The sequence below is a fragment of the Dermacentor andersoni genome, chromosome 8 (genome assembly GCF_023375885.2).
Source record: "Dermacentor andersoni chromosome 8, qqDerAnde1_hic_scaffold, whole genome shotgun sequence".
Taxonomy (NCBI): domain Eukaryota; kingdom Metazoa; phylum Arthropoda; class Arachnida; order Ixodida; family Ixodidae; genus Dermacentor; species Dermacentor andersoni.
Window position 1 is genome coordinate 38,016,563 of NC_092821.1, and position 16,335 is coordinate 38,032,897.

Consider the following 16,335-nt stretch of genomic DNA (forward strand, 5'->3'; position numbering starts at 1 on the left):
TCAGTCGCTACATTTCTTAGTCCAAATTACTTGGCTTTATAATATGGGTCTACGTTGAAATCACATTTACGCTACATCAAAAATAGCTCAAGTTTGGGCCGAAATGCGAAGCATCTGATGGCGATAGCAAATTGTTAGACAGCTGTGCGAAGTAAGGTTATTAGATTTATCGGATGTGTAAATTAAAGGTATCACTCGCTTACTAACTAAAATAACATGTATGGAGTCACGGGTGTCCAGGTTAAACTACATACATACATACTTACACATACATACATACATACATACATACATACATACATACATACATACATACATACATACATACATACATACATACATACATACATACATACATACATACATACATACATACATACATACATAACCTTATTTCTCGCGAAAATATAATATGTCAAGCTTATTTGGAACATGTCGGCTAAATTCAATTTACAAACTTCATTGAATTTAAAATAATGCCGCTCATTTTATCAGGGCAAGGTATTCAGACTTCTATAGTATAACATACATCAAACCTTCATTTAAACTGTCTACACTCGAGAAGCGAAGGATAGCAGCATAAACTTAGAGTACCATGTCTTTAAGAAAAAATAGACGCAGGAACTGCAACCAGAAAGGTGCCGCCATAGAGCTAATATTTGCTAAGCAAATATGCTCAAACTACGGTGCAATAGCAAGCCTTTACACATAGCTTGTACGTATGGACAATGTGTGAAGTTCGTCCCGTATATTTTTCCGGAAGGTCCAATGGCTATTTTTAAAATTTTGATGTAAATTATACGGTGCATGGAATGGTGCGTTTGCAGGCACCTGAACGACATTTCGTTGCCAAAATGATGGAGGCTCTAGATCTCTGATTGCGCATCTCGTCTCAATGGCATCTCGTCATTGGTGCCGGTGCGTTTACACAGGGCAGCAACACGGAGGCGCTCTTGCGGTCAAAGCACAGGTGCTATGGGGGAGGTTTTTCTCTAGAGTTAGTGGTATTAACTCCATCGCTGGTAGCGCTACTCCCCTACTGTCACTGGATTTACCAAGTAATTCGTCATTTTCATATTATCATACCAAACCAGTTCATCTCATTATCCAACGATTGAACCATGAAATTATACTGCTGGTCATGTTAACTCACGTTCACTTCAGACTTTCCCTCTTACCATTTTAACAAAATGGCGAGCGACATCTTAGCCGCGCGATAGCCATTTATTTCTTAACAGATGGAAGCACCTGCCCAACGTAGAGTTGTCGATATATCTTGTTCCACACTTTGTGCTGACTATTGTGATTTATGTTGTGTTGTAATATATTAATTGCATTGCGTTCTTCAAGCTGTTGTTGCACGTGAACATTTAGTGCTTGTCTAATTACTGTCGATTACCTAGTGAACGTAGCCTCTTTACACTGCCGTTCCCCCCTGTGTAATGCCTGTTATGGCCTTTAGGGTACATGAGTGAATAAATGCTTGGCATACTTATCTGCACTGAAGTCACCGGCATCGCTACCTCAAGCATATAGAAGAAAGTTCTCCATGAATGATGTGGAAGAAGCTGGCGGAATTTACTGAGGAAAATAGGTGGATTACCAAGCACGTGATATTGCACGTGCGCTAGGGTTCTGTTTGCGATTAATCGGCTTTCAAATAATCACTACGATGACGGACAACGAATTGCGATGAGAAAGAAAGTGCACCCTAGTCCCATTTGCACGACATAGTTAGGCGCCGGAGGTACGTTTACGCTGCTCCTACACAACTGCTGTTCTGCTTGCATGAATCATCGTCAATCGTATTCTCTTCAGACGAACAATCTTTTGCAGCGTTACAAGTAATTTTTGGGCTACGGCAATAAATGTTCTCCTATAAAGTCACAAGCCCAGTGCCGATTCGTCACATCGCTCTTCTTACCCCAGTAGGTGCAATATTTTCACGTCGTAGTGACAGTAAAGAACACAGTAGCAATACTGTGAATGACAGAACTAAATTTTATTGCGCGAACCCGTGCCCACAAAACTACGCTTAACGCACAACGATAGCGGCAAACACAGTCGGGGATCGTCGAAATCTCATCTGCCGCTCAAGCGCGTCAGCTTTTATACACAAGCCATCGAACGTTCCAGAGTAATCACTGGTGCCCGCGTGTCTTCCACAAAGTTCTACACCATTCCCGTCGCGCATACATGCAACAAGATCTGAAGTTGAGGTTGAATTTATTTTCATCAGCAGTAGAAAAAGTAGTACAAACAGGTGAAGTATAACTGCACAATCGGAGGTCCCGAAGTAAAAACTCTCGAGGGGGACCTCCTATACAGGAAACAAATGGAGGTTAGTACAATTGCGGCAACAGTAGCAGGCTACATCATACATGTATATTGCTTACTGTAAATAAAACACTTACTTACTTACTTAAAGGTTGTGTTTGTCAGCAAAAACAAAAACAAAAAAGACTGGATAAAAAGGAGAAGAAAAGAAAAGCAGAGCTTTGAATACAAAAGTGTGGTAGCAGTGTGTGGAATATGCAACGCGAAAACCTTGTGTTATTATTATTAGTAACGTCAGTACGGACAAAAGTTTCAATACCTAGCTCCGTATTTATGAGGCGGAACATTATTAGCAACAAGTTATGATTGAATAACATGCGCAAGGGGAGAAGGTTTAGGGAAGAAAAAAAGTGTTTTAATACAGAATTAGGCGGTGGTAGCCTGGGGAACCAGCAATGCTGTAAAGTGTTGACAGGGACAGAATAAAATTAAAAAAATATATATAAAAAGAAAATTAGGAACAGTACCATACAAATATATTTAATAACGTTTACATCGCACAAAATATACTAGAAGTTCGGTAAAGAGTTAATATAATACGCCTTAGCTTTGGGATTGAAGGCTTCAAATGCACATGATTGGATATCGGACGGAATAGAATTCTACAATGCACAATGAAAACATTCCAAATACACAATGAAAACATGACAGTAAATTTTCCATAGTTAATTCGAGTTTTAGGAAGGACCAAATTGTGACGTGCGGAAAACCTTCTGTTACTATTATTAGTAAGGTCAGTACGGATAAAGGTTTCAATACCTAGCTCCGTATTTATGAGGCGGAACATTATTAGCAACAGCTTATGATTTAATAACATGCGCAAAGGGAGAAGGTTTAGGGAAACAAGGGGATGAGGTTTAGATTGACGCAATATTTCTGCGAAAACCCGCAAGGTGGAGAAAAGTAATAAAGGGAAAATGAGACATCCACCCAAATGTAGCTAAGTGCTACTACGGAAACCCATACAGGTTCCTCGAAAGAAAAGCTTCGCAGTTGAGGAGAAATTCATCCTGGTCAGGGACTCGAACCTGGGACGACCGCCTTTCCGGGGCAACTGATCGACCACCTGAGCTAACCAGGCGGCTAGCATATGGCAGGCGAAGTCGAATTTATCCACAACTCAGAAGCAAAGGCAACAGTTTGACGTAATAGTTTTGCGGAAGCCCGCAAGGTGGAGGGGAGTAATTAATAAAGGGAAAATGAGACATCCACTCAAACGTAGCTAAGTGCTACAAAGCTACCGCGATGGTAAAGGAGGATAGCAGTTGCGTACCGTGATGGCGGTCTCAAAGCTCACAAGGCACTTAGGCGTACTCCCTAAAGTGTTCCAGTAAATAGCGCCAGACTTCTCAGGTTAGCCCACATGTGGCGATTCAGCTTGTAAGTTAATGACTGCTGCAGATGTTCTGTTCCAAATTACGCAACGAAGCAAGAAGCGTTTCCGCGACATCCCCATTTCAACAAATAAGCACCTTCGTCGCGCCATTCTTTAATAAATTGAATTGTCAACTAGAAGCTTTCGGCTTTTGGCTGACATTGAACATCATCGTCAATTGTGTTGGTGTAGTTCATTTTTATCTTTATGCATTGCCTTCAGGCCAACAATCCTTTGTATCCTTAATGACAATTTGTAGGCTTCGGCAGTAATGGTTTAATATGAAGTCACAAGCCCAGTGGCGATTCTTCACATCGCTCTTCTTGACCCAGTAGGTGCAGTATGTTCTAACTGGAAAACAAGAGGTAAAACAAGATCCCAATAAGTCATTAGTTTTAGCACAATCTCGTAGTAAACATTAAAAAAAAACACGTTTGTTGGTCCCCATGAATAGCTACAGGGATGCCCGAGCCCAGAGCGAGCCTGGACACAGACAGAGAGCATATGTATAAAACAAATGGCATTTTAATTGTTCCTAATGCCCCTTATGCTGAGCCCAATAGCTGATGTGTTATCAAGCTGCCATATTTAACTACCACATACGCCGTGTCTTAACAGCTGGAAAGAGCACGAGACGAGAAAACTGTGGTGGACGAGATTCCTTGCTTCTTTTGCTTAATCTATGCTGTTATATTGACAGTGGATTGCTGTTTGCAAAAGCGAATATTTGAGCAGATGGACAAGTTAAGCTGCACTTTGCGCCATGCCCACAAAGCAAAAGGTACGCTGCCCCTCAATCAATGGGAAGTATAGTTCACCATCCCGGTTGGTCAATCCGTAGATCCAGCCTACAACTTGCAAGTTTACGAAAAAACAAAAAAAAAGACATACTAGAACTGCTGCGAAGGTTGCAATCAGCGCGCCGGTGGAAGCAATGCCGACTCATTTTCTCTGCAGATCCAGCGATAGGCAACAAAGCTTCACGGTGACATTTTTTACAATGTCGACCAGTCGCTTGCATTCTCAAGACTTTGTGCTTCCAATTTAGACCATGTTTTAGAACACATTCTCCTACGGCGCCAAGCCCTCGCAGCCACACGAGCAGCTGATTTCTGAAATAGGCCTCAGAAGGGTCGTTGCAGCTACAAAGAGGTCAAGTCTCGCGAACATTTGGTAAGCGCTGAAGGCGTCCGCGTCCTTTCGTAGAAAGCTATCACTGTGGGTTTGATTCTGCGGAGAGAAAAAAAAAACTTATTCAACGCTTACAGGGTTTGTGTGCCCATTAGCGGTGCTTTATCGCCAATTTTTTTGAAGGTCAAGGAAGCACTTGAATGTTTTATCAGTGATAATGAAGCATTCACCCGGTGCCTATGCAAGAGGTGGGTTTTAGAAAGCTCAGACATTCGCTTGCCCTAGCTCCAGTTCTCGGCTACTTCAAATAGAAGGCTGACACGGAAGCCCCTTCAGATGCAAGCCGCATCAGCCTTTGCGCCCTATTTGTGTAAATTCATGATTACGTCCAGAGAGTAATCGCTTACGGAAGTCGCAGTTTGTCGCAGCAGAGTTGAACTAGACTACCTCTGAATAGGATTCTATGGTAGTCGCATAGGTAATTGCTAAATGGCGGTATTAGCTGTTTTGATGCTGCTTTTTAATATTAGGACATTACCCTACGTTGCACTGGTTTACAAACATTAGGGACCCTTGGGGGCTACTGGCGTGGTCATGATTCTGTCTCCACGCTTACGATGTGGCCATAGTGTACAAGTCGGGGCGAACACAAGAAGACGCTGATACGCTGTTTAACTTATCCATTGAACACGTCGAGAAAGGCGATAAACATGACAGCGGTTATCTCAATTCTAGAAGAGTAACACATTTTTGCCACCGTCTGCATGCAAACAAAGGACTGCGACCTATTAGTGATTACTACGAGGTGCACAACAAATATATAAACAGGCATCTTGGTGAGCACTTTTCATCCTCCTGCCAACGGCAGGGCTTTTGAATGCGTATGCATTCTTGGACATGCTCCCCAGCCCTATCACGCGATATATGTAGTGCACTGTGTCTGCACAAAAATGCGTAATTTGCAAAGGCAAGACATTCAATCGGTATGATAGTGTAAATGTAGATTATTGGTAGCTTTTAAGCAATGAGTAATCTAAAGCTAAAAATAAAAAAATAAAAGTTACGAACCCTTCCTCTATCGGAAATGGGAATAAGCGCAGCTTGTCCTGCATGCACCTGATCTTCGTCACGGTTAAGTAACCCATAGGTGACGGTGTCGGATTGCTTCCGGCTCCGGCTCCTTTAGCACGCTGAGCCCTTTTGCGTGCGAGTTCCCGCCGCTGCTCGTCGAAGGCTGCCAGTTCCCCGGGGTAATGCAGAATGGGTGCCCTTCCCAAGCATTTTTCGATAATGAACTCAACGGAAAGAATGCTGGCGCATTGCGCGCGGCACCCTTTTCTGCCCTTTCACTCCCTCGAAAAAGCGGAACGGCTCTGATTGGCTGCGGGCGTGACGTGAGCGCGTGTTTATGCAGCTGAAATCCTTGACAGCGACTCACGCTCTGGCTTTGGCGCAGCTGTCAAATCATGAAACTGCCCGTTGACTCAGCTGCTCTGCTGTGGGAGCAGCTGGGCTTTTTGCTTGACCAGACCACTACCGAAACTTGTGAGGCAATACAAGCTACGCTTGAAAAGAGAATACCGATGGAGTTACATACGGCTCTTCAGAAGATACATGATGAAGTTTCCTGTAGGGGTAGGCAAACTTATAATTTGGGAGTGGGCCTACTTGATCTTGGGGTAACCCAATGCCCAATTGAACGCTGCGGAGTGAACTTCGAGTTATGAACACCTCGCGGGCAAACGATTGAGTTTCCTTGGGTCTTACCGAGGCACAGTGAGAAAGCAGGCGAAAGCATACGTGGCGAAGAAACACGGCATTACACAGGCTTGCGAGAGCGACGGCGAGGGTTACATGGCTTCGCGGTGGCGCGCTCTGCCCTGATGCAACGCCTCACGTGCTACTGCGTCAGCTGGGGTCCCCTTTCAACCCCTCTGCCCCATCTAGGCGCACTCGTACCCAGGGTTCCGGCTCAATTGGCACGATTACATTGAAAGGGACGGATGTGGCGTGAAAATCTGACAATTTTCTACTAAAGCCAAAGCATGCTTTGCCAACGGAAAGGCCATGGGTGCACGTGCATGAGATAGCAAAAGCAAGTAGGCAAAAGGTAACAAAAACGAAGAGCTAGCCGAGGCAAACAATGATTACGCGGTAGTAGGCAATGCTCAGAAATTCTGTAGCTTTTATCGCAAAAATGATGCTGCGTTTTTGTCGGGCGGAGTGATCTACGTCGCGAAATTTCGGTTTGGTGCCAGAATTCAATTCCTCCTGCCTATTTGAGATTATCTATGACACTTGTACAAATATGGCTCCTATACTACTGATCGGAGTGTGCCGCGTTTGGTAAATGCTCTATGCGACCTTTGCGCACCGTCCTTTGTGTGAGAAACTACAATTTTCGCAATGTAGTCTGTTTGGGGCGACAATTCTTTAAAGAAGCAGCCTACAGCTCTTGTTTGTGATGATTACCTAACACGAAAACAAGAGCCTCCGTCAGCTTTTTGTAGGATATGCCTGGCGACAAGATTTCGAGAGCAAGTTATTTTGTATGTGGGCCTACAATGAACATCAGAGCACACCTATTCGTGTCCCACGGGTATCATGGCCTTGAACTGCAGAAGGAACGCTCTCCATGACACAGAACCGTCACAATTGTTCCCGCCTAATACGCGCTCACGTTGGTGGTTCACAGAATCGTTTAACCGTTAAGAGAACCTCCAGTAGTGGATGTACCACTATCACTCTTACGTCAGGAAAAAAGGACAGATCCACAATTATCTTCTCAAGTTCTAACAATCAAACTCCGGAAATTCCATCTTTGACACATACTTCTAGTCCAGCGCGCTGCTGTGGTTGTGGCTCCCATCTTCATGTTTTTCCAGAACGGCACATACGGTGCGTTTGTATTACACAATACAAAATTTTAGAAATCGCCTGTGCCAGGTACTTATGTACTTATCTTTATGGGGCGACCACGTTTGGCCGCCTAACAAATGTTATCGCGCAGTGCCGGACGCACCTGCATGTAAAAGAAGTTTCTGGAATGTTATCGATGGTTCCGTCCACTGTCTTTCACCGCAACTTGTGTAATCTGTTTGCATGTATGCGCGACGCGAATAGTGTAGAACTTTGTGGAAGACACGTGGGTCCCATCGGTTAATCTGGAACATTGAACGACTGATCTATAAAAGCCAAAGCGCTTGACCCGCTGATCAGATTTCCGACGATCGCCGACTGTGTTCGCCGCTTTCGTTGTGCCATAAGTGTAGCCTGTTTTGTGGGCACAGGTTCGCCCAATAATATCTAATTTTGCCTTTCACAGTATTGTTACTGTGTTCTTACCGTCTCCACCACGTGACATCTGGTGGAGGTGCTTTGCGTTCAGGTACCGCACGCCCCCGACAAGCCGTAATCCAAGCCCGGACCGCAAAGACAACACCAGCGCCGTCCTGGAACATCGAGCAAGCCGCCGTCTTCAACAGCTGCCCCCGGAGCACGGACTTCTACCTGAGAAGACCAAGAAGATTGTGGCCAAGGAAACTCCAATGGCAGCCCCAGCGTCCCCCATCGTGCTGCAGCAGCCCAGGGAGCCTCCGACGTTCCGCGGTTCAACATTCGAGGACCCGGAAACCTGGCTCGAGACGTGTGAGAGGGTCGCTGCATTTAACAGCTGGAACAGCCACGACAAACTGCGTCATGTCTATTTCGCCTTGGAGGAGAAGAAAGTCCGCCGACTGATGCGTGGTGTAAAGGAGAAACTTTTCGCCGGAATGGTAAGAAGCCCACCGAAGACCGTCGACGAGTTTCTTCGTGAGGCGACGAACATCGAGAAGACACTGGAATTGCGGAACCGGCAATTCGACCGACGCACCAAGCCAACAAGCTACGCCGGTGTTCAATCAGTGGCCACCGACGACCTGCGCGAGACCATCCGGGCAGTCGTACGAGAGGAGCTTCAGAAGATCTTCCCTTCATCGCAACCTCAAGTGGCCTCAATCGCCGAAGTTGTCAAAGAAGTCCACCGATCGCTCGGAATTCCCGAGGTACAATCACAATCATCGCAACCCCAGGCAGAAGCGATGACCTACGCCGCCGTCGCCCGCCGTCAAGGCCCCCCTCCACGACCGCGCCAGGGCCCTGTAACGCCGCCATTCCGTCGACCACTGCCGCCGCCGCCAGCGCGCCCACCCGTCGCCCAGCGCAGCTACCCGAGGAAGACAGACGTTTGGCGCGCTCCTGACAACCGCCCGCTCTGCTTCCACTGCGGGGAAGCCGGCCATGTGTACCGCCGATGCCCATACCGCGACCTGGGATTGCGAGGGTTCGCCGTCGACGCACCGCGCTCTCGGGAAGGTGAACGCCCTCGTGACATCGTCGACTACCTCGCCGCTACTCAGTGGAGCCCTCGACGACCGTCCCGTTCGCCGTCACCAGGCCGCTACCTGTCGCCGCAGTGCCGACCATACACCGGCCCAGCCCGGGGCCGCTCTGCGAGCCCATATCCGGAAAATAAAAGCAGCAACCGATGGAGGTGCGGTTGCTGTTCGTCGAACTGACGAAGATCCTCCGCCGCCGACGAAGACGACGAAGAAACCATTTCGACGACCTAATCACGACATGCCGCCGTCCCGACGAAGTCAGGAAGCCAAGACTACACCGACGAAAGACGACTTGACGACGCGACGTTCATGCTTCAGTTCAACGTGACTCAGCCGTGATCCGACGCCAAGACCCAGCTGCAACGCCAGACAAAGAACCACCGACCTGACGTGCTTCGCGACGGCCACGCAGTTACCGCCTTAGTGGACGCATGGGCCGATTACTCCGTAATGAGTGGACACATCGCCGCGCAGTTGAAGAAAGTTAAAACTGCATGGGAAGGCCCTCAAATTCGAACCGCTGGAGGACACCTCATCACGCCGACTGGAATCTGCACGGCAAGAATAACCATTCATGACAGGACTTACCCTGCCACCTTCGTTATCCTCCAACAGTGTTCACGAGACGTCATTCTTGGTATGGACTTCCTGAACCAACACGGCGCAATCATCGACCTGAAGTCGAAGTCAATAACGCTGTCGGAAGATAAAGCGATACTGCCAGAGAGCCCTCGTACTCACCAGGCCTTGAGTGCGCTCGAAGATCAAGTGAGCATCCCGCCTCGCTCCAGCATTGTTATTTCGGTCGGCACCGAAACACCCACTGACGTAGAAGGCGTCATCGAAGGCGACCAACGTCTACTGCTAGACCGTCAAATTTACGTCGCAAGTGGGATCGCTCGACTGCATGGAGGGAAAACTGAAGTGTTGCTGACAAACTTCAGTCACGAGTTCAAGCACATCAACAAGGGCACGACGATCGCGTACATCGAGGAAATTCTGGAAACCAGTAATGCGTTTGCCATCTCGGATTCCGCCGCGTCTACCCCGACGACGATGGTTCCCGAACCAGACTATGACATTAATCCAAGTCTCCTCTTGATTAAGCAACAGCAGCTCAGAAGTCTGCTCCGACGATACAAAGGCTGCTTTTCGACGTCATCGAGGATTCGACAAACGCCAGTCGCCAAGCATCGCATAATCCCCGAGGAGTGCGCTCGACCACTCCGCCAGAGCTCTTACCGAGTTTCGCTGCAAGAACGTGCAGCTATAAGAGAACAACTCGACGAAACGCTGCGCAACGACATCATCCAGCCGTCGAAAAGCCCGTGGGCATCCCCTGTTGTCCTGGTAAAGAAAAAGGACGGAACCTTACGTTTCTGCGTCGATTATCGTCATCTGAACAAGATTACGAAGAAGGACGTACGCCTCCTCCCACGACTACACGACGCATTGGATCGGCTCTGCAACGCTAAATACTTCTCATCGATGGACCTCAAGTCTGGCTATTGGCAAATAGAAGTCGACGAAAGAGATCGCGAAAAGACGGCCTTCATCACCCCAGACGGCCTCTACGAGTTCAAGGTTATGCCATTCGGACTGTGCTCGGCGCTTGCAACGTTCCAGTGCGTCATGGACACGGTGTTAGCAGGATTGAAGTGACAGACCTGTCTGGTTTACTTGGATGACGTCGTCGTCTTCGCGTCTTGCGACAGTACTACAGGCCATCAAGTCGTCAGGGCTTACTCTGAAGCCGGAAAAATGCCGCTTCGCTTACGATGAGCTTCTGTTCCTAGGCCACGTAATCAGCAAATCTGGTGTCCGTCCAGACCCGCAGATGACAGCTGCCATCGCAAAGTTCCCGCAGCCAATCGACAAGAAGGCAGTGCGTAGATTCCTTGGCATGTGTGCCTACTACAGACGCTTTGTCAAGGACTTCTCACGCATCGCCGAGTCATTGACACGTCTAACTAAATGTGATGTTGAGTTCAAGTGGGAAACGCCGCAGCCGGCGCATTTGAAGAACACAAACGACGCATGCAGTCGCCGCCGGTACTTGCGCACTTCGACGAGTACGCCGATACAGAAATCCATACTGACGCCAGCAGCCTAGGCCTCAGTGGCGTTCTAGTCCAGAGGAGAAACGGGGTCGAACAGGTGATAGCTCACGCTAGCCGGTCGCTGTCAAAAGCGGAAGCCAACTATTCTACGACCGAAAAGGAATGCCTCGCCATCGTTCGGGCTACAGCTAAATTTCGCCCTTATCTTTATGGCAGGCCATTCAACGTCGTCAGTGACCATCACGCGTTGTGTTGGCTAGCGAAAATAAAGGATCCTTCAGGACGACAGGCGCGGTGGAGCCTCAGACTACAAGAATACGACATCACTGTAACCTACAAGTCCGGACGAAAACACTCCGATGCCGATTGCCTATCACGCGCCCCGATTGACCCGCCGCCGCAAGACGACGAGAATGACGACGCCTCCCTTGGAATGATAAGCGCGGAAGACTTCGCTGAACAGCGACGGGCAGACCTAGAGCTAAAAGGCCTTGTCGAATATTTGGAAGGGCACACCGACGTTGTCCCCAGGGCATTTAAGCGCGGATTATCTTTCGTCACGCTTCAAAACAATCTACTCGTGAAGAAGAACTTCTCACCAGTCCGCGCCAACTACGTTCTTGTGGTCCCGTCAGGACTTCGTCCAGAAATATTGCACGCCCTACATGACGATCCGACCGCTGGACACCTCGGATTTTCACGGACACTATCGAGGATACAAGAAAAGTATTATTTGCCGCGCCTGACCGCCGACGTCACCCGTTATGTCAGAACATGCCGAGACTGTCAGCGACGCAAGACACCGCCGACAAGGCCAGCCGGATTACTACATCCAATCGAGCCTCCTTGCCGACCATTTCAGCAGATCGGGATGGACTTGCTGGGACCCTTTCCGACGTCAACAGCCGGAAATAAGTGGATCGTCGTGGCGACGGACCACCTCACCCGCTTCGCTGAAACTAAAGCACTGCCGAAAGGTAGCGCAGCCGAAGTGGCGAAAACATCCTGCTGCGACATGGCGCCCCAGACGTCCTCATCACCGATAGAGGAACGGCCTTTACAGCGGAGCTCACCCAAGCCATTCTGAAATACAGTCAGACAAGGCACAGGAGGACAACGGCCCACCATCCGCAGACGAATGGTCTTACGGAGCGGCTGAATAAGACCCTCGCCGACATGCTAGCGATGTACGTTGACGTCGAGCACAAGACCTGGGATGCGGTCCTGCCGTACGTAACATTCGCTTACAACACGGCGGTGCAAGAAACAACACAGATAACACCATTTAAGCTGGTCTACAGCAGGAACCCGACAACGACGCTCGACGCCATGCTGCCGCACGTCACTGACGAGGACAATCTTGACGTCGCTATCTATCTCCAACGCGCCGAAGAAGCCCGCCAGCTCGCCCGCCTGCGGATCAAGAACCAACAGAAGACCGACAGCCGACACTACAACCTCTGACGACGCTTCGTCGAGTACCAGCCCGGCGACCTTGTTTGGGTATGGACCCCAATACGCCGACGAGGACTCAGTGAGGAACTACTCCGACGCTATTTCGGACCCTACAAGGTCATCCGACGTATTGGCGCTCTGGACTATGAGGTCGTGCCAGACGGCATTTCGCATTCACAGCGGCGCCACGCACGATCTGAAGTGGTCCACGTGGTGCGCCTTAAACCCTTTTACGGACGCTGACAAACTTCCTTATTTTTGTTGTCTTTGCTACGAGTGCTTTTGTTTATTACTTTCGTTTGTTCGCAGCATCGGGTCGATGCTCTTTAAGAGGGGGGGTAATGACACATGTACTTATCTTTATCGGGCGACCACGTTTGGCCGCCTAACAAATGTTATCGCGCAGCGCAGGACGCACCTGCATGTGAAAGAAGTTTCTGGAATGTTATCAATGGTTCCGTCCACTGTCTTTCACCGCAACTTGTGTAATCTGTTTGCATGTATGCGCGACGCGAATAGTGTAGAACTTTGTAGAAGACACGCGGGTCCCATCGGTTAATCTGGAACATTGGACGACTGATCTATAAAAGCCGACGCGCTTGACCCGCTGATCAGATTTCCGACGATCGCCGACTGTGTTCGCCGCTTTCGTTGTGCCATAAGTGTAGCCTGTTTTGTGGGCACAGGTTCGCCCAATAAAATCTAGTTTTGCCTTTCACAGTATTGCTACTGTGTTCTTAACGTCACCACCACGTGAGAATATGTCTGGCGACAAGATTTCGAGAGCAAGTTATCTTGTATGTGCGCCTACAATGAACATCAGAGCAAAGCTACTCGTGTCCCATGGCTACCATGGCCTTGAACTGCAGTAGGAACGCTCTCCATGACACAGAACCGTCGTAATTGTTCCCGCCTAATACGCGCTTATGTTGGTGATTTACAGAATCGTTTATTCGTTAAGAGAACCTCCAGTAGTGGATGTGTAACGCTACCACTATCACTCTTACGCCAGGAAAAAAGGACAGATCCATAATTATCTTCTGAAGTTGTAACAATCAAAGTCCGGAAATTCCATCTTCGAAACATACTTCTAGTCCAGCGCGCTGCTGTGGTTGTGGCTCCCATCTTCATGTTTTTGTAGAACGCCACAAACGATGCGTTTTTATTACACTTTACAAAATTTTTAAAAATCGCCTGTGCCAGGTAACATATTTTAGTCGTGGAGCTGAACATCCGGAAGCGGTGAATATTACTTGCACGAGAAATCGGAGACACAGAAAGAGATGCACATGCAGAGATGCACGTCCACCACCACCAGGAAGTAAGGCCCTTGAAAGATCCCCCAAAATCCACATGTAGGCGGGACCAGGGTCTCTGTGGGAACGGCCAGGGGGTAATTTCCACATGACGTGACGCCCGCTGATGATCCTGCAGATTTGGCATCTCTGCACCATGTGAGCGGTGTCTTGGTCCAGGCCACAAAACATGGGACCGGGCCACCGTCTTAGTCTTTTCCACGCCAGGATGACCCGCGCACAGCAACTGCAGGGCCTTGGACCGGACACTTTGAGGGATCACCACCATGGAACCCCACAGTAGGCAGCCCTGCTCCAAGCTCAGCTCAGCGGCCTTGTGGCTATAGGCCTGCTGAACCGATTCCTCCCCACTGGACACCGCCTTGGCCACCTGAGACAGGACTGGGTCCTGGCTGGTCGCTTGCCATACCGCAGATCTGGAGGGCAACTCCTGGTACGCGTGCTCCAGCATCAACACTTCAGCAGGTCTGAAACATCATCAGACACCTCTGGCAGAGACAGGCGGCTCATGGCATCAGCGGGTCCCAGGTTCCTTCCCCGACGGTGAACCAGCTCGTAACTGTCAGCTGCCAGCCTCAGGGCCTAGCGTACCTCTCGAGGTGATGCCTGTACAGGAACTGCCTTGTCAGGCCCCAGCAGCCCCAACTTGTGGTCCGTGATCGCCTCGAACTTCCGGCCCCGCAGATATTGGTGGAAGCCTTCGATACCGAACATGAAGGCCAAGCCTTCCTTGTCCAGCTGGCTGTAGCGTTGCTCTGAAGCATGAAGCCGACGAGAAGCAAACGACACAGGGCGTTCCTGGTCATCCTTGTCCCGGTGCGCCAGGACGGCTCCCACGCCGTGTGGCGATGCAGTTACGGTAAGGCCGACATGATTGGCAGGATCAAAGTGTGCTAGCACTGGAGCCTTGGTGATTAGCTCCTTGCTGCGCTGGAAGGCCCGGTGCTGCTCCTTCTTCCAGAGCCATTGCTGACCATATCGAAAGAGAAGATGGAGTGGCTGTAGATGCTCCCACAGGTTCGGCAGGAGACTCCTGTAGAAGTTGATGAGGCCGAGGTAGCTCTGAAGCTCCTTTTTGTTCTGGGGCTTAGGCGCCTTGAGCACAGCATCAACATTGCGGGGAGCAGGGGCTAGGCCAGCCTGGCAAATTACATGTCCGAAGTACTCAATACTGCGGGCTAGGAAAATGCACTTTTCCAGCAAAACTTGAGACCGGCTTCCTGCAGCCGTGCCAGGACGTTATGCAGGTTTTGCAGGTGGTCGCCGTCGTCGCTGCTAGTAACCAGGACGTCGTCCAAGTACACCGTCACGTGCCTCATGCCCCTGAAGAGATTGTCCATCTCTTCTGGGGCATGTGACGCCTTGTAATGACCACAATTGATTACAAATGCCGAAAAATGCTTACTAGTGAGCAGTAAAGACTGATAATGACTGCAATGACTTGTAATCACTAGTAATGACTGTAAAATGGCTAATAGGTTTCACGACAACTTGTAGCGATCACAGCTGATCATGAATGACTAAAAATGCTTAGTAATGATAAGTAGTGACAAATAATGAGTGAAATGACTTGTAATGACTAGGAATGACTACGAAATGACCAATACGTCTAACGACGAATTGCAATGACCACATTTGATTACGAATTACTAGAAATGTTTAGTATTGAGAAGTAATGACTAAGAGAAAGAAGAGCAAGAGAAGAGGCAAAGAGAAAGAGGCGAATGATAACAGGAGGAAGATTAGGCTTACGCCCTTCACCTATTAAGAGAGATATTAGGAGACCCTGTAATTTTAAGATTGGCCTCCCACAGAATTCCTGTGGCTGAGCAAGACATACCTAAGACGCCTATGGCAACGGCAGTCGAACTCTTCGAGTTTCTGCGAATGGCCCTTAGTCTCAGCAATGCCACCAAGTCTTTCCAACGTTTTATTCACACGGTAGAGCGTGGGCTACCCTTCGCCTACGTCGACGACTTGATCGCAGCGAGAAAATGCGTCAAAGAGCATTTACAGCTTCTATGACTTTTGCTCCAACGACTACCTGAAGATGGCATTGCCATCGACGTCTCCAAGAACGAGTTTGGTGTGGCCAAATTTCACCTCGATGCAAGTGGTAGTCGCCCACTTTCACCAAACGTCTAAGTAGCAGAGAGGTTCCGCAAGACCACAACGATCACAAAGCTTCAATAGCGCCTCGGTATGGTCAAATTTTACCGCCGATTTATTATTAAATGTGGTGCTATACCAGCGGCTCTGTATCGCCTCCTTACCAACAA

The 16,335-nt window shown here is 48.8% G+C and overlaps 1 protein-coding gene across 3 annotated transcripts in view; it reads right to left on the reverse strand.

Annotated features, from left to right (window-relative positions):
- Positions 1–2,209: 2,209 nt before the first annotated feature.
- The window catches only part of LOC126526411 (uncharacterized), a 105,321-nt gene continuing 91,195 nt past the window's right edge, over positions 2,210–16,335 (reverse strand). For all 3 annotated transcript variants that reach the window (XM_072289641.1, XM_072289640.1, XM_072289642.1), the window contains one exon: positions 2,210–4,063. The gene's annotated coding sequence lies outside the window, so the exon portion shown is untranslated. The remainder of the gene's footprint in view (positions 4,064–16,335) is intronic.